We start from the raw sequence: 19,604 nt of genomic DNA on the forward strand, positions 1-19,604 counted from the left end.
AGCATATGTTCCACCACTGAAGTGCAACCTTTCTCCAGTACAGTGTTGTTGTTGTTGTTGTTGTTGTTGTTGTTGTTGTTGTTGTTATCAACAACAATTTAAAATGCAGCATGACAACAAGTTGCAAAGCTGAGTTGTGGTTTAGGTTATCTGCGGGGCACCAGGTTGGCAAAGCATGCTATAGAGGGGAGGGACTTCTTTGTGGTGGTGCCTGCCTTATGGAATCTCCTCCTGGAAAGAAGGCAGGCATCAACTCCAAGGAGTTCCCAGCACCTGCTCAAGGGCTGGTCTCTTCACCCAAGGTGTTTGCCAGCTGTTTTCTTTAAGCTTAGGCTGCATTATAGTGGCCACAAAAATTTAGGGTGGTTTTAATATTCTCTGCATGTGAATTGTACTGAGTTGCATGCCTGAACCGCTCTGGTATCGATAGCCAAAGTCGTGTGCGAAAACCAAGCTGGGAAAAGGCTGGAAGCTGGATACACAGAGACATGCTTGATCTGTGCTGGAACCAAAGCCGCAACTAATGGAGAAGCAAGAACAGTTGGGGTGCTAATGTTGTGAGCCCCTCTATCTTTTGTTCAGGTTGTATATATGTGTAAATAAAACCATATATTCTTAACACATGGCAGTATCCGCTGACCTTCATCCCAAGGAAACCAAACCTGGATAAGTACCTGGTACCCCTGGATTCTCTCACCACTCAGAGATCAGGGTGTAAGAACACAGGTGTGGTGATCACACAGGGTCCCTGGACGTTTCACCGTCTATTGATCCCTGTGCCACCACTTTATTTCTCACTGCCACCACCCAGGCCCTACCTGGTACAATACTGAGTCCAGTCAGGGTTAAATTGGAACATACACGTCTGCTTATTTATTGCAGTTTAACAAGTGTGTGGTTTCATAAACGGTATCGGTCAATTACAATCATGGGCTTCCTATCCTGACCTATAACTTCCGCTACCTGCTCTCACTCACTAAACCACCTCTCAGATATTTACTTGTCTTCCTAGCTCCTAACTGTTCCTGACTCAGCTTATTTCGCTACACTAACTCACAGACTGTATCCCAATTCACTCCCACTCCAACCAACCACCCAGCTCCCAACGAACTTTTCCCTTCGCCCCTCCCAGAGCTGGTTTTATAGTCCCACTGACTCCACCCCCTGGGTTCTGATTGGGTAACCTGTTTAACTATTTCACCTCCAGCACTCTCATATGTTAACGTCACAATGGGTTTTTGCCCCTGGATCATTTTCAGGCTCGCTATGATCCACCCATCCTTAGACACAACTTAAAGGTAAAGGGACCCCTGACCATTAGGTCCAGTCGTGACCGACTCTGGGGTTGCAGCGCTCATCTCGCTTTATTGGCCAAGGGAGCCGGCGTACAGCTTCCGGGTCATGTGGCCAGCATGACTAAGCCGCTTCTGGCGAACCAGAGCAGCACACGGAAACGTCGTTTACCTTCCCGCCAGAGCAGTACCTATTTATCTACTTGCACCAGTGTGCTTTTGAACTGCTAGGCTGGCAGGAGCAGGGACCGAGCAACGGGAGCTCACCCCGTTGCGGGGATTCGAACTGCTGACCTTCTGATCGGCAAGTCCTAGGCTCTGTGGTTTAACCCACAGCGCCATCCGCGTCCCTAGACACAACTTACTTTTCAGCAAACACCGCTCATGTCTCCAGCTAGCCCTGCTATTGCCAAGTCAGAGCAGAGGCAGGCTTCCTTCTATTGTTTTAGGCATCTTTCCCCACTTGCCTTGCACTTTTCAAACAGAGGCCATGCACAGCCAGGCTTTCTCCCAATGACAGCGCTCAAAAGTCATTCCCGAGGGCCCCAGGGCCTCGCAGTCTGCCCTCAGTCACTTGAGGAAATTCACAACTAAATTTGCCAGTGTGCATTACTTTGCACATTTATAACACTTAAAGCTCCGTGCGCCTGGTTGCCACCAAATCTCCCAGTATGCTTGAATCCATCTGGTACATTACATCTCTTTCTCTCTTTGCTACAGCGCTTAAAGGAACAAAGGAAGAATGCATTTTTTATTAGGGAATTTGGACTGAGCCAACAAGCTTCAGTCTCCGGGCAAGATAGTTTCTCCTCGTTCCAAAAACACACACATCCATGTTATGTACCAAACACATTATTAAAAAAATAATTACCCATCATCTACATTTTTTCCAGTGGAACAGAAGGGTCTCTGTGGTATTACAATCAATCACAGTGTTTCTTCATTGCCGGGTGCCGGTGGAGAGTGCATTACAATACAGAGGTATAACTCACAACAAATCGGAGAATTGTAGGGTTGGATAGGACCCAGGGGGGCAGCGAGACCAACCCCTGCAATGCAGGAAGTGCAGCTAAAGAATTCCTGACAGATGGCTATCCAACCTCTGTTTAAAGACCTCCTCTGTCTTCTGAGGTTGTCCAAACCCACTAAATTCACACTTTCCCAAACCAGCTCAGTTGGTTAGAGTGTGGTGTTGATAACGCCAAGGTTGCAGCTGCATTGCAGAGGGTTGGACTAGATGATCCTCAGGGTCCCTTCCAATTCTATGATTCTACGTCTCTAATAGAGGGATGCAGGTGGCGCTGTGGGTTAAAGCCTCAGCGCCTAGGGCTTGCCGATCGAAAGGTCGGCGGTTCGAATCCCTGCGGCGGGGTGCGCTCCCGCTGCTCGGTCCCAGCGCCTGCCAACCTAGCAGTTCGAAAGCACCTCCGGGTGCAAGTAGATAAATAGGGACCGCTTACCAGCGGGAAGGTAAACGGCGTTTCCGTGTGCGGCTCTGGCTCGCCAGAGCAGCGATGTCACGCTGGCCACGTGACCCGGAAGTGTCTCCGGACAGCGCTGGCCTCTGGCCTCTTGAGTGAGATGGGCGCACAACCCCAGAGTCTGTCAAGACTGGCCCGTACGGGCAGGGGTACCTTTACCTTTACCTTATGTCTCTAATATGTGAAATTCTCACTTCTCTGAATTTTGCAATGCGGTTCTCCAGCTAAGTGAAGTGGTACCTCGGGTTAAGAACTTAATTCATTCCGGAGGTCTGTTCTTAACCTGAAGTACCACTTTAGCTAATGGGGCTCCCACTGCTGCTGCGCTGCCGCCACGTGATTTCTGTTCTCATTCTGGGGCAAAGTTTTTAACCCGATCAGAAGGTCGGCGGTTCAAATTCCCGCGATGGGGTGAGCTCCTGTTGCTCAGTCCCTGCTCCTGCCAACCTAGCAGTTCAAAAGCACGTCAAAGTGCAAGTAGATAAATAGGTACCGCTCTGGCTGGAAGGTAAACAGCGTTTCCGTGCGCTGCTCTGGTTCGCCAGAAGCGGCTTCGTCATGCTGGCCACATGACCTGGAAGCTGTACACCGGCTCCCTCGGCCAATAAAGCGAGATGAGTGCAGCAACCCCAGAGTCGGCCACAACTGGACCTAATGGTCAGGGGCCCTTTACCTTTGCTACTTCCAGGTAAACGGAGTCTGTAACCCGAAGTGTTTGTAACCCGAGGTGTTTGTAGCCTGAGGTACCACTGTAACATGTACATATATGAGGGTAAAATGTCAATAAAATGCATACATTTATTAAAATAGCTTGCAAAATGCATAGTAGGGGAAATGGCTTTGCAAAAAACAAACAAACCAAAAAACCAATGTGTATATTGGGGAAATTTCACCCTAAAATGCTGATAATTTTTCATGACTTAAAAAAAAGACACACAATCACGTGTGGACATATAGAGAACAAAAAATGAGAAACTGATTACCCATTACCATCTAAAGGGAGAGGACCCCATAAGACCATTAAGTCCAGAGTCTGAAATTACCTAACTGTACTACAGGATCTAAGCCAGCAATAATACACCGGAGTATTCCAACATTTCACAACTGAGAACAGGGACATGCTTGAAACACCCCAATTTTCATACCACGGATCATTGCCCGACACACACCCCATTACACATTGCTGAAGAGTCTTCTCCACCTCCTGTAAGCTGCATCCATTTACTCTCGCAATTGCCCGTCTTCCGCTGATTTAGAAGCTAGGATAGTGTTTGCTCGTCAGGGTAAAGATATACGAGGAAAACAGACTTGTCCTACAATCTGTTATCAACTGATCAAAATATACCCCGGCAGGCTACAGTTTGTGAAACAGCAAGCTGCGCACTGTTTGAATCTTGGTGTCTGTGCGCACATACGCTTACACGCACATGTGCCAGAATATATGGCATCCCAAAAAGGCAACATTAAGGACAATTCCAACTACGAAAATAACATCTTTCCTAATAAAACAGGAAGAGCTGGAGCTCACATCATGGCAAAGAGCTGTCTTTGCAGAATCACTGAATCAGAAGGGATCTTGGAGGTCATCCAATCCACCTCTTTGCTTGGTGCACAATCTGCAGTGGAGTATGCAGCCACACAGCATCCCTGACAGACAGCCATCCAGTGTTGTTTACTGCTTGCCAAGCAGAGCCCACCACTTCCCAAGGCAGTCTGTTCCCCTGTCAAACAGCTCTTACCCTCAGAATTTAATAATTTAATTGGAGTATTTAATTTTTAATCTTTTTTTTTTTAAAAAAAATCACATTTATTGTGTGTTTTTATTTGTATCTGTTTTAATTTATACTTTGAGCTGCCTTGGGCCCTGCAGTAGGAGAAAGGCGGGGTATACATATACATTAAACAAATAAGTATTAGAGTCCTACACAAAGCCACTCGCAGATCACCAGGAACCCCTCTTTCGGCACCTAATTAAAATTAACCTTTCCATTTGAGGCAACATGACTAATAAAGCTGCGAGCATTAACCATCTCCCTGGCACCATTGATCCACTGACGCATTAATCAGACTTCCAAAATGCAGATTTTTAATCAAACTTTAATTGGAGCCATCTCCCACCAAAGAGTGTTCAGCACCAGCCCGATGGTCATAAACCATCCACATAAGTCTCTCGATTTGGGTAATGCATTTTACAGAGACATTCCAGATAATACATGATTCATGCTGGTTGTTGAGGCGAGGGAAAGGGATGGGGAGCCCAGAGTCCTCCTCATTAAATGCCTTCAGCATAGCACCCCAGACTGAAATGGTGCATCAGTTAATCAATTGCTTATAAACAAGATCGTACATTGACTTTACTGCCTCGCCATGTGCATCGGATCTCTCAAGACGCTTTTTCGCAAATGGGTAGTGGCAGGCATGTGCTGCTCTAACCACGGTTGCAATCAGGGGCGCCGACTTATAAAAAATATTGGGGGGGGCGGGGGCCCATACCGACTTATAAAAAATATTGGGGGGGCCCAAGACCTCCAAACCGCTGCTGCTGGGGGAACGAAAGGGGCGAGCCCCGGGCTGCCCCGACCTTAAGTGAACCTGTGAGGGCCCGCCCTTTGCGGCAGCTGATTGGCTGCCGCCGTGGGCGGTGAATATTAATGAGCTAGGGGGAATCCCCGCTTCTCGCGGGGCTGACGCCAGCCCCGCGAGATTGTTGATGGGTCGAGAGCCCGCAACCCCACCCCCTCTCTAGATTGGGAGTGGCTTTGTTTTTCTTAAATTATTGGGGGGGCAGAGCCCCCCCAAACGAATTTTTGAGGGGGCTCGGGCCCCCTCAGGCCCCATGGAGTCGGCGCCTATGGTTGCAATGCCACTCATGGATCAACGTGGCTTTAGGAGCGTGTTTTCTGCACAGACTGGCTTGCCTGTGTCAACTGCAGAAGCTCTCATGCAGCTACAAGCCCAGCCAACCAAATACAGGATCCAGATCATGCTGCAATTCTTCCGGTTTTTGAAGCTCACTGTCAAAAGGAAGAAAGTGTTTAGCACTGATGGCTAAAGTTGGCATGGCGTCTGCCCACCCCATCCAGTGACACCCCAGCTGTTTTGGGACTACAATTCCCATCATCCCTGACCACTGATCCTGTTAGCTAGGGATGATGGGAGATGTAGTCCAAAATCAGCTGGAGGGCCAAGTTTGGCCATCACTGAGCTACGTCATGAGTGATGTTCCTGGGATACTCACAGGATGCTCATACAAGCCTCCTTGGAGTTGTGAGCAAAATACTTAGGTTGACACAAATCAAGTCCATGGGGAAAACATCCTGATGATGCATTCCTGAACTGGGGAAAAAAAGAGTGTATGATTTGAGGAGAAAGGAACAGAGAGGTTTTTGTCTCTCTTAGTCCAGGCCTTGTATGCAGCAGGGAGACATTCAACCTAACACACAGAAGAAAACTCCCTCCAGACTACACAACCAATCAGAGCACATGTTACCTCAGTTAAGATTATTCCACTCTGCCAGGTTGCTAAGCAACATCTCCACCCACTCACCCTCTTGCCTAGTTAACTTTAACCCTTCCAGAATTAACCCTTGTGTTACAAACCGAAGGATCCCCACTGCTGCACATCCAACAGGAGCATCATATAAGCTCGTAGTCCCTACGCTCTGCAACCGCCATGAGTTGCTTTGGGCTGACAGATTCAGCTGGCCTGTCCCCCAGCAGTTCTTGCAACTGTTTTAACCCAGCACTTGTGCTCTGCATGCAGCCTTCCTCACTTTTTTCCAGACCACTAAATCTAGAGCTACCAACTGCTCGGTAGGCACCAAAGAAAAGCCCTCCTAAAAAAGAGAGAAGCTCTTATTAATGCCATAAATTGCTCCTTCAATCCATGCCCAGCGTACCATAGAGCAAGTTAATATCAGGGCAGTTAAAAGAGGGTCATTATAAGCAAGCAGATTTTGCAACTCCTCTAATAATCTCGTAAGGCGCCAGCTTCCTTAGGCATGGTCCAGAGCCCCTTGCTGAACTCCCACAATTAGGATAATATTTTCATTAGGCAGGATTTATAACCAAATAAATTGGACTCCATGGTCTCGTCTGCCGCACGGGAACACCCTTGCAAGAGAACCTGTAAGTCTTCCTTTTGCATTAAGCATCACTTTGGTGAACTGGAAACCACAGTGTGAACAGTCCAGAGAATCAAACCGCAAGAAATGGCATAACTGGGTCAAAGAAAGCTGCAAGTGCAAGGCCAGGATCTAGCCCATAGTGACTCGACCAGTTTCAGCATCTTGTTCAATAGCCAGCCGTATTATTTAAACTCTCTTATTAACTGCTAGCCTGGTGGCGCTTTCCCCTAAATTTTAAACCGTCCGTCCTCCCTTATTGATTTCCACTCCCATTAAATTATCCTCTTTGCTTAAGCCTTTAGCACTAATTCCAAACATGTATTTACTCCTCTCTAGGAGTTGGGCGCCTCCATCCTTTTCACTGACTCTGCTTCCATGCTTTCAAGCTCTTTCTTCATCCCTTACGTTTCATCAACAAGAGGAAACATCCTTTCAGGTCACTTACATCACCATAGACAATAAGCTGTCTATTCCCCATTTCCTCCAGTGGTCTCACCAGTCCAAAACTCAAAGAACAGATAAGCTCTTTGTTTCAGAACAGGAGTGAGGAATCTGTGGTCCTCCAAATGTCGCGGTACTCCAACTCCCATCAGCCCCGGCCAGCACAGCTAAGAGTCATGGATGATGTGAATTGTAGCCCAAAACATCAGGCACATCCCTCAACTGTCCCAGGAAAACCAGGACATCCCAATTATTTTTTGCGCAACAGGATGTGGCTATTTGGGGCATTGCAATCTCACCCCCCCAAAAAATACTTTTTGGGGGGCCGCGATCTCATGCAGGTCACATGACTTGCCTGGGAGTGCAATCTGCAACTTAAGTGGAACATGTGCAGAGGAGGGTGACCAAGATGATCAAGGGTCTGGAAACCAAGCCTTATGAGGAACAGTTGAAGGAGCTGGATATGTTTAGCTTGGAAAAGAGGAGACTGAAAGGAGATATGATAGCCATCTTTAAATATCACAAGGGATGTCACATGGAAGATGGAGCAGGAGCAGGAGCAAGCTTGTTTTCTCCTGCTTTGGAGGGTAGGACCTGAACCAATGGCTTCAAGATAGTGATACCTCGGGTTAAGTACGTACAGTGGTGCCTCGCAAGACGAAATTAATCCGTTCCGTGAGGCTCTTCGTATAGCGGTTTTTTCATCTTGCGAAGCAAGCCCATTGACAGCTTAGCGGATTAGCGCTATTAGCGGTTTAGCGGCTTTTAGAGGATCAGCTGATAAGCGGCTTAGGGCTTAGGAAAAGGGGGGGAAGGGGAAAAAAACCCCGCAGGAACTCGCAAGACATTTTCGTCTTGCGAAGCAAGCCCACAGGGAAATTCGTTTTGCGAAGTGCCTCCAAAACGGAAAACCGTTCGTCTTGCGGGGCACCACTGTAATTCGTTCCAGAGGTCTGTTCTTAACCTGAAACTGTTCTTAACCTGAAGCACCACTTTAGCTAATGGGGCCTCCTGCTGCTGCCGTGCCGCCAAAGCATGATTTCTGTTCTCATCCTGAAGCAAATTCTTAACCCGAAGTACTATTTCTGGGTTAGTGGAGTTTGTAACCTAAAGCATCTGTAACCTGAGGTACCACTGTACAAGAAAGGAGATTCTAACTAAACATCAGGAAGAACTTTCTGACAGTAAGAACAGTTCAGTGGTGGAACGGCCTCCCTCTGGAGGTGGTGGACTCTTCTTCCTTGGAGGTCTTTAAGCAGAGGTTCATAGAATCATAGAATCATAGAGTTGGAACAGACCACAAGGGCCATAGAGTCCAACCCCCTGCCAAGCAGGAAACACCATCAGAGCACTCCTGACATATGGTTGTCAAGCCTCTGCTTAAAGACCTCCAAAGAAGGAGACTCCACCACACTCCTTGGCAGCAAATTCCACTGTCGAACAGCTCTTACTGTCAGGAAGTTCTTCCTAATGTTTAGGTTGGATGGTCATCTGTCAGGGGTACTTTAGCTGAGATTCCTGCATTGCATCTAGTCCTGCATTGGACTAGATGATCCATGGAAACTTTTCCAACTCTACAATTATATGATTCTATGATAACGCCTACAGGGTTTTGGCCTGGACATGATGGAGTTTCTTATCTAGAGGGCCACAGTTTTGCCACCTCTCTTTCAGAGCCTACCCCATTCTGCCCAGGCCCCCGTCACAGACCAGCTTGGACAGGTGGTGGGTGAGGGGACAAGGGGACACAGCACTATGAAAAGACTTTCCCATCTTCCCTGGAAAGCACGAGGCTGGCTCACAGCGCCCACCTAAAAGGCTTGCCACGTCACAAGCCAGCGGACCAACACTTTCAACCATGGCTTTCACACCATGCCTGCAAGCTGGGGCAATAGAATCTCCTCCCAGCCACAAAGACTGTTTATAGGTGATACAGAAGAGGGAGAACTTGAGGCATAAATCCCATTTGCTCATCCAGCAGCATCTCTCTCTTGTTCCTCCCTCCGCACAAGAAGCCTGTGAATCACGTCAATCAGATTCCAGCCTGTGGCTTGTTATTTTAGGAGGGGCTTTCAATCTTCTTTAAAACTTGCTTCTGATCTCTCCAAACAGGGAGTGGGGAGGGAAGGACTGGGAAGAGAGTTGTGGACCAGGGGTCAACATGGCATTTCAGAGGCAGGTTGGAGGGAAAAAAGAAATAGGATTTTAATAATGACGTATGGAGTTACTGAGATCTAATTCGTAGGGAAGGGCTGCAGTTCACTGGTAGAGCATCTGCCTTGCATGCAGAAGATCCTAGGCTTAAGCACATGCGCTGGAACCCAGCACCTCTGGTTAGGACTGTGAGAGACCCCTGCCTGAAAACTTGAAGAGAGTGCTGCCAATCAGTGTAGACAATACTGCGCTACATGGACCATTGTCCTGGTTCTGTATAAGACAGCTTCCTATGTGGGCCACGTTTTATTGTGGCAAGGCTTATCTGTGCCAGTTAGCAGCTGCATGAGAAAGGCACAAGTCCAACAGGCGATGCTTTGCTTTTCCAGCCCCAAAAGTCTGCACCAGTTGAATTGTCACTTGTGACATGGTTGCCGAAGGCCCAGTTTGGTGAGTTTTCTCCAGGTTTCTTTAAGAACAGACCAAATTTTGGTCTGCTGGATCAGACCAAGAAAGGCCATCCTGTTACCCACAGTACTGCCCTGTAAACTGCCCTGAGATTTTTCAATAGCCACTGACAGGCCGAGAAAAAGCAAGAGACCTCCTTTCTTTTATCCTTCAAGAGTTCAAGAAACTTATAGCAAGTGAGCATGCACAAAACTTTGGGAATTCCTCTCGGTAGCTGAGAGTTTGGTGCTGGGAGGGCAGAGAGATGGGTTGGAAAGAGAGCCATAGCTAGGCCAGTGTTTTTCAACCACTGTTCCGTGGCACACTAGTGTGCCGCGAGATGTTGCCTGGTGTGCCATGGGAAAAAATGAAAAATTCGAAAGATTTAAAAATAAAGTATTTTATAATTTTTCATATTTCTGTTTACTTACTATTTCATAATAAAGTAATTATAAAATACTTTCTTTGTGTTTATTTGATTCCTATTCAAGAGAATTACTTTATATATAGTCAATATAGGCACAGAGTTAATTTTTTTAACATTTTCTAATGGTGGTGTGCCTCGTGATTTTTTTCATGAAACAAGTGTGCCTTTGCCCAAAAAAGGCTGAAAAACACTGAGCTAGGCGATCTTGCGCCCCTGGCAGAACCGTCCAGATTGTGCCCCCTAGCCACGGGTAAATTAGCTCTTATTTCTGCCTATCCTCCAACCCCCACCCCCACCCATTCAATTCACCCTCTATTTAAAACTATTTCTTATGAGGCAATAATACTCGGCCCAGTATACCTGAAGGAGTGTCTCCACCCCCATCGTTCTGTCTGGACACTGAGAGCCAGTGCCAAGGGCCTTCTGGCGGTTCCCTCACTGCAAGAAGCCAAGTTACAGGGAACCAGGCAGAGGGCCTTCTTGGTAGTGGCGCCCGCCCTGTGGAACGCCCTCCCATCAGATGTCAAAGAGATAAACAACTACCTGACATTCAGAAGACATCTGAAGGCAGCCCTCTTTAGGGAAGTTTTTAATGACTGGTGTTTTAATGTACAGAGATACCTCGGGTTAAGTACTTAATTCATTCCAGAGGTCCATTCTTAACCTGAAACTGTTCTTAACCTGAAGCACCACTTTAGCTAATGGGGCTTCCTGCTGCCGCCGCGCCGCCGGAACACGATTTCTGTTCTCATCCTGAAGCAAAGTTCTTAACCTGAAGCACTATTTCTGGGTTAGTGAAGTCTGTAACCTGAAGTGTATGTAACCTGAAGCGTATGTAACCTGAGGTACCACTGTATTTTAATCTTTGTTGGAAGCCACCCAGAGTGGCTGGGGAAACCCAGCCAGATGGGCAGGATATACGTAAATAAATAATTATTATTAGACATTTTAAAGCCGATTTTTTTTTGGGGGGGGGCCTTCACCTGTGCCCCTGGCAGGGGCCCACCTCACCACCCCCTAGCTATGGCCCTGGTTGGAAATCCAAATTTAGCAGGATAAAATCGCTTCAACCAGACAGATTGAATTGGGAGGTGGGCAAATTGTGGTCCCACATATGTCCTTGAACAGCAGCTCCGATCATCCCTGACCACTCTGGAATCCAAAGTCAAACTATCCACTGCTTTGTTAACAGCAGAGGTAGCGTCAACCACAATATTTCACCTTTGTAAAGTTACAGCCCTCTCCCTTGCCTCCCCACCCCCAGCCTTACTAAGCCACGTCTATTAATTTCAAGTGGTCTACTCTTGTGTACAGCAAACACTGGATGCAACCCAGTTGACCCAGGGAGGGAAGTGACAAGGCTCCATTTTGTTTTTAAACACAGGTTTTAAAAATGCTCCATGTTAATTCACGCAGAAGAGGAACTTGTGGACACCTCCCTGCCCTTTTCTGTCATTCCGTTCCCTTGCCAAAAAATATTTTATCAGTTGCACAAGAGCCGTAGAATCATGGAAGCAGAAGGAAAGAGCTAATTAAATATATGCAAATATGCTTAATTCATTTCATTTTTCATTTCCACTTTTAGCCAAGTTTCTTACATTGCAAGAAATCGTGGGAGTCTTGTCTCCTGAGTGCTTTCCTGGCCAACTGAAAGCCCTTACTTTTCCACCAAGACACGGTGCTTTTCAGATGCTGTTGGACTCCAACTCCCATCAGCCCCAGCCAGCAGGGCCAATGCTGAGGGATGAAGGGAGCTGTGGTCCAACAGCATATAATGGAGGGCCCCATATTGTCTACCCTGCCGTCCTGGACTGATCTGCCAAGGATCTATTTGGGTCCAAGGGCTGTGCCCGCCCAGTGGAATGCTCTCCCATCAGATGTCAATGAAATAAACAACTGACTTTTAGAAGACATCTGAAGGCAGCCCTGTATTGGAAATATTTTAATGTTTGACGTCTTACTGTGCTTTAATTTGTTGGAAGCTGCCCAGAGTGGCTGGGGTAACCCAGTCATGTGGATGACATTATTATTATTATTATTATTATTATTATTATTATTATTATTATTATTCCAGCCAGGGTCCGGGCGACATTCGCAGCCTTAAAGACAGCACAATTGTTAACATTCAATCTAAATTCATTTGTTTTGAGAGCAAGGCTGAAACGCAAAGGGATGAGTAATAGGGAAAACAGGACCAGAACAGACATATTTATTCTAGATTATGTCATCTGGGGCGGACTGGAATTTTGATCTGGACGGGGGAAACTTTGGTGCCATTATACTCATATCACTAAGCAAATATAGACCTTTTCCAAGGATGAGTCATCCCCAAAAGGCTAATGCATTACTAGGCAGCATCAACAGAACTATAGAGGCCAGAACATAGAATTTTTGAATCACAGAATTATAGACTTGGAAGGGACCCTGAGGGAAGATGAGAACACGAAGAGCAAGGGTACCAGTTTATTCTGCTTTAGTCAGACCTCACCTGGAGTTCTGTGGAGGGGCCGTACCTCAAGATACCTGCTTTATAAGCAGAAAATCCTTGGTTCAATTCCTGACATCTTCAGGTAGGGCTAGGGCAGACCCTGCCTAAAACCCTTAAGAGCTGCTGCCAGCCAGTGCAGGAAATATTGAGCTGGATGGATCAACAGTTTGAGTCAGTATAAGGTAGTTCCGCATTCTGTTCTGGGTAAAGAGGTAAAGAGACCCCTGACCGTTAGGTCCAGTCGCAGACGACTCTGGGGTTGAGGCGGTCATCTCACTTTATTGGCCGAGGGAGCCGGTGTACAGCTTCTAGGTCATGTGGCCAGCATGACGAAGCCGCTTCTGGCGAACCAGAGCAGGGCACGGAAACATCGTTTACCTTCCCGCCAGAGCGGTACCTATTTATCTATTTGCACTTTGACGTGCTTTCGAACTGCTAGGTTGGCAGGAGCAGGGACCGAACAACAGGAGCTCACCCCATCGCGGGGATTCGAACCGCCGACCTTCTGATCGGCAAGCCCTAGGCTCTGTGCTTTAACCCACAGTGCCACCTGTGTCCCTGTTCTGGGCACTTGGGGACAAATTAGAATATATTCAGAGAAGAGCAACAAAGAAGAGTTTGGAGAAAAGTTTGGATTTGATATCCCGCTTTATCACTATCCGAAGGTGTTTCAAAGCGGCTAACAATCTCCTTTCCCTTCCTCCCCCACAACAAACACTCTGTGAGGTGAGTGGGGCTGAGAGACTTCAGAGAAGTGTGACTAGCCCAAGGTCACCCAGCAGCTGCATGTGGAGGAGTGGGGAATCGAACCTGATTCACCAGATTACAAGTCCACTGCTCTTAACCACTAACACCACACTGGCTCTCAAAGGTTGTGAGATGCCTAGAGATCTATAGGGAAAGGCTGAAAGAGCTGAGTATGTTTAGTCTGGACACTAGATGGTTAAGAGGCAATGTGAGAGCCATCTTCACCTTTCTGAAGGACTGTCACGCAGATGATGGAGCAAAAGTCTCCTCTGTTGCACCAGACCTGAAATAATGGGTTCAAATTACAGGAAAGGAGATTATGACTGAGGGTCAGGAAGCCAGTGTGGTGTAGTGGTTAGAGTATAGGACTAAGACACTCTAACAGGGACTGCCCATTCTGCCTGGACACTGAGATCCAGCGCCAAGGGCCTTCTGGTGGTTCCCTCACCACAAGAAGCCAAGTTACAGGGAACCAGGCAGAGAGCCTTCTCGGTAGTGGCGCCTGCACTGTGAAATGCCCTCCCATCAGATGTCAAGCAACCATCCTACTTTTAAAAGACATCTGAAGGCAGCCCTGTTTAGGGAGGTTTTTCATATTTAATGCTGTATTGTTTTAAATATTCAATTAGGAGCCGCCGAGAGTGGCTGGGGAAACTCAGCCAGATGGACAGGGTATTATTATTATTATTATTATTATTATTATTATTATTACTTGGGAGACCAGGATTCAAATTCCACCTTAGCCATGAAATGCACTGGGTGACCTTGGGCCAGTCACTGCCTGTCACCGCTGAACCTGCCTCCCAGAGTTGTTGTGGGGGTTAAATGGGGAGGGGTAAGTCTTGCACATCACCTTTAGCCCCTTGGAGGAAAAGGTGGGATATCTAAGCAGTGAATAAACAAAGAAGAAATGGAAGAGATTCCTAATGGCACAGGTGGAGCAGAGGCCATGCCAGACTCCCTAACAAGTTACCTATCGGGGATGGCAAAGGGTTGGAACAGATGTCCTTTGGTGTCCCTTTCACCTCTGTGATTCCACAACAGCTATCTATCTACCACAACCCTCCAAGACTGGCCAGTGCACTGCTGTTACTAGTGGTGTGAAAAGTGGGTGGCAACAGCGAGAGATTTTGGCACCCAATTGGTCCTCCTAGCAATAAAACAGGCTACCACATTTGCAGTGTCTTGTATGGTTTCAAAATGGATGGGGACCCGTGTGTTGACATTCCTGCATTGGAGGGGGTTGGTCTAGATGACCCTCAGGGTCCCTTCCAACTCTACAATTCTGTAAGTCTATGAATTAGCTCTGAACAGAGGGCACCCAGCTCAGCTACCTGAAACCCTGGAGAGCTGCTGCCAGTCAGTGTAGACAATACTGAGTTAGATGGGAGAATGGCCTGCCTCAGTATAAAGCAGTTTTCCATATCTTCTCCTTCTTTTGGCTTTTATGTTAATCATATGATCAATGCATACTGTGTTGCAGTCAAACACAAGGTAATAATAATAATAATAATAATAATAATAATAATAATAATACTTAAATACAACACATCATGTATATGAGTAATATTTGTAACATAATTTGTTCCCCTACTCTTAAATACCTTGACTTTAACTCCCCTTCCATTCTTTCCCTGGTTTCCCATCTGATTTCTTTTCAAACTGTGTTTTCTTACTCGACTAAATTGTTTTCATTACCATACATTATCCCACTTTGTCACTCTACTGCTGAGCATTTTTTCAGTCTGTTACACTTATTTTCTTCTTGGAATATTTTTTCCATATATGTAATCTATGCATAATGTCCAGTCTTCTTTTAAAATTTTATCATCTTTATTTCTTAATCTATTTGTCATGCTGTCAAGTTCTATATATTCTAATATTTTAAAGTGTCATTCATCTCTAGATGGTACTGCATCTGTTCTCCACTTTTGTGCTACTAGAGTTGGGGCTGCTGCAGTCACATACATCCATAATGTAGTGTGAATATGGGGGATTTCTGTTGTTATTATTTCCAGAAGGAAAGCCTCTGGGTTTTTAGGAAACGTCCTTTTAAACATTTTCTTAAGTCCATTATAAACCATCTCCCAGAATGCTTTTATTATTCTGCAAGGCCACCATGAATCTGCCAATTGCTTCTTTATATTACCAACATAGGGCACTTTTAGATCTAAACATTTTAGCTGGTTTATTTGGAGTCAAGTGGTAAACGGCGTTTCCGTGCGCTGCTCTGGTTCGCCAGAAGCAGCTTAGTCATGCTGGCCACATGACCTGGAAGCTGTACACCGGCTCCCTCAGCCAATAAAGTGAGATGAGCGCAACAACCCCAGAGTCGGTCATGACTGGACCTAATGGTCAGGGGTCCCTTTACCTTTACCACCTGTGGAACATTTTTTTAAAAGTTCTCTTTTAATGTGTAACTAGCAGTGAATTTTAAATTTGTTTTACACAAATGCTCCCACCGGTTTAAATCAATATTATGACCCACATCTTGTGCCCATTTGATCATAGATGATTTTACAAATTCTTTTTTCATTTCCTAATCCTATACATTTTAGATAAAATTTTGGCTCTGGATCATCCTATTTCTTTTTCAAATTGTGATGGTTTTTCTGCAAATCCCAATTTCTTATCTAGCTTCAATTTTTAATTGATTTGATGATATTTTAACCAATATGATACATATTCTTTAATCTCTTCAAATTTTCTCATTTTTGGCTCTCCTTCTGAAAAGTCTAACAATTCATTATAGGTACCCCCAGTTATCACTCATATTATTATTTTTTCCTTGCTTCAATTTCTATTGGGGATAACCACCTGGGTGTTTTGTTTTCTAATAAATGTTTGTATTTTTTCCATATCTTAATTAAGTTTTTTCTAATGACATGGTTGGCGAAGCTTTTACGTATTCCTGCATTGCCATACCAAATACAGGTGTTCCAGGTGTCTTTGACATCATGACCCTGCAAATCTAGCAACTGTATATTTTCTAGCAATATCCAGTCTTTTATCCAACGCAGGCACGCAGCTTCAAAATACAATTCCAAATCTGGGAGTGCAAAACATCCTCTGTCTTTCGTATCAATGAGAACCTTCTGTTTTATCCTAGATTTCTTCCCTCTCCAGATAACTTAGATAGATCTTTTCACCAGTCTTTTAGACATCATGTGTCATTAAGTATTAGAATTGTTTAGACAGTTTCCCATAGCTTAAGGGAAGGGTTGTAGTTTATAGGAAGAACATCAGCTTTGCATGCAGAAGGTCTCCAATTCAATCCCCAGCATCTTGAGGGAGGGCTGAGAGAGACTGCTGCCAGACAGTGTTAACCCTACAGAGTTAGATGGACCAACGGTCTGCCTTTGTCTTAGACAGCCTCCTGTGGTTCTCCACCCCACCCATTTCTCCTCTACACAATCTATTTTTACTACCATGCACATGGCAAAACAGAACACCTCTTCTGAGCATCTTTTGATCCTAGGCGCCACTCGCCAGGGCTTCACCCCGGAAAGTTGCATTCGGATGCCGGTCTCAGACCATCATTTCACAGCTGAGAGAGGCAGCGGGCAAACGCCTGCCATCTCCTGCCAACAGCTGGGAGGCAGCTCCAGGTTTCCGGCTGGCAACTGAACTACCTTCTCCGCAGGAACTGAACAAAAGAGTGGGAATCAAACAAAGGCTCAGCTGTGTAACGTGTGCATAGGAGATTAACTTTCCCAAGGGTTGCAACCTTGAAGGACAAATCCTGCTGCCCAGTTTGAGAAAACAATAAAGCCGATGGATGAGGAGGAAGTACAAAGTATTTGCAGCAAAGAATCAACTGGGGAACAGGTTTCTGTTTGCACAGAGGCTCTCAATTCAAGTCTCAGCCCTCTACTTGGCCTTAGGGACGCCTCCCAGGACCATTGTGGTGATTTATTTATAGGTGTGTGAAAGCACTTTGAACACCTGAAACTCTCTATACAAATTGTTCATGGGGGACTAGACCTTTACTGTTCACAGTGGCTAATGGTGCCTCTGCATTCAGGAGCTGTCTACCTGTGAGCTAGTTCCAGATGCTGTGCATACAAAGCAGAGGATGGAATGCTCCTCCCCTTCCTGGCCTGAATGTGGAGTTCTTCCCAGGGGCATGTGATTGGCCATGGGCAGGGACAGGTTGATGGGCAAGGCATACAGAGGTGGGTAGTCAATCCGGGCAGAGGACCAGCCTGTTGTCCCCTCCTTGTCACTCAGGCAAAGATTGACCATGCAGTGCCCAGTCAATGTGGTAAGGGATGCTCAAAAATTCCAGGCAGGAGACTGAAGCCCCTGAGCAAAGAAACTAGTGCTGAAATCAGACAGGGGCAGATTTAGGGGAATAGGACCAATTCAGCTGCACTGGGTGTGGAGTCTCAGGGGCGCTGCCTGGGGTGGCACAACTATGATTTAGAATGGAACATGAGAGGTGGATTGGGGCCACAGAAATTTGAGAACCCTAAGATCCAACGCTGGATCAACCCCCAAAGAGGGATAGAAGTCTTCTCAGAACCCACTGGGCACTTCAAGCCCCTTCTGAAACAAAAACAATTAAAAGGTCTTTTCTCTCTCTTGCATCCCGCCCCTCCAGGTGATCCTCACTAGCCTACCTCACAGGGTTGTTGTGAGGCTAAAATGGGAAGGGAGTAGAGAACCATACCTTGAGCTTTTTGGAGAAAAAACAATATATAGATAAAGGTAAAGGGACCCCTGACCATTAGGTCCAGTCGTGACTGACTCTGGGGTTGTGGCGCTCATCTCACTTTATTGGCCGAGGGAGCCGGCGTACTGCTTCTGGGTCATGTGGCCAGCATGGCGAAGCCGCTTCTGGCGAACCAGAGCAGCACATGGAAACCTTCGTTTACCTTCCCACCGGAGTGGTACCTATTGATCTACTTGCACTTTGATGTGCTTTTGAACTGCTAGGTTGGCAGGAGCAGGGACCAAGCAATGGGAGCTCACCCCATTGCGGGGATTCGAACCACTGACCTTCTGATCGGCCAGTCCTAGGCTGAGGGTTTAACCCACAGAGCCACCCGCGTCCCTAATATATAGATAGGTAACATTATTTGGGATTATCCCAGTGAAACTGGACCCCAGTTTTGGGCATTAGTTCTTCCAACATCAACTCAGCCCTGGAAAGCCACCAGGGATGTTTCTGTTCTGACTGTACAAACAGGCTCTGATAACATATCACATATACACAGAACAAGGCATTCACTGATGAAAAAAAACTATTTACACCCAGTAGACTCCCAGCTTAATTCTATTTCCTAGTCTATGCAAACTCATGTTCCCAGGTGATTTGCAAGTGTCTAGCATCACTAGTCATTTCTATGCACAAGTCAGGCAGGGATTTGGGTGGGGGAGAGATGCTCCAAAATTATTAGTTTGGGGAGCACTTACTCCTTTGAGCAGCAGCTAGTAACAAAAGGAGAGTCTTGTGATTCAGATTTTGTTCTCCTTCCTCCCCAACCATGTTCGGCATCTGATGTGCTTGACTGTGTTAGGCTGCAAGCCAATAAGAAGCTGTGTAATTCATGCATCCAGCCTGCTGCCCTTACTAAGCCTCCCAGCAATGCATTAACTTGGGTTTCATACTCATGCCTAATTCTTTCTGAATGAAAAGGACACGTTGCACCATCTGAGAGTACTAAAACAACTGCCCATGCACTCTTCTGAGTTTTGATTGCACCTTGCCACCACAACCGTCCCATCCAGACTGAATGTTGCCTTTCTGCCCATCCTAGTTACATATTGCAAGACAACTTTGTGAAAAGAAATGCATACTTTGAAGCAATAGCCTCACTATTTGAGCTACCCAGGGAGCCACTATTCTCTTCCCTTGAGTTTTGACCCTGGCAAACAAGGCCCTGGTTTCTTTCCAGTCAAGACAGAAGACCCAAGCGTAGCATCTTGAGGAACTAACAGATGCAGTGACAACGGCGGCATTTGCAAACGGTAAACAGAAAAATGCAACATGATTCA

At 46.2% G+C, this 19,604-nt stretch overlaps 1 protein-coding gene and 1 long non-coding RNA gene across 5 annotated transcripts in view; one reads left to right on the forward strand and one right to left on the reverse strand.

The window, feature by feature from the left end:
- The window catches only part of GRIK4 (glutamate ionotropic receptor kainate type subunit 4), a 472,983-nt gene that overhangs the window by 451,324 nt on the left and 2,055 nt on the right, over positions 1–19,604 (reverse strand). The gene's annotated exons all lie outside the window — the stretch shown is intronic.
- Positions 1–19,604, forward strand: part of LOC307203804 — a 446,600-nt gene that overhangs the window by 32,804 nt on the left and 394,192 nt on the right. The window lies entirely within an intron of this gene.

This window comes from Podarcis cretensis (genome assembly GCF_951804945.1).
Source record: "Podarcis cretensis genome assembly, chromosome: 15".
NCBI classification, from domain to species: domain Eukaryota; kingdom Metazoa; phylum Chordata; class Lepidosauria; order Squamata; family Lacertidae; genus Podarcis; species Podarcis cretensis.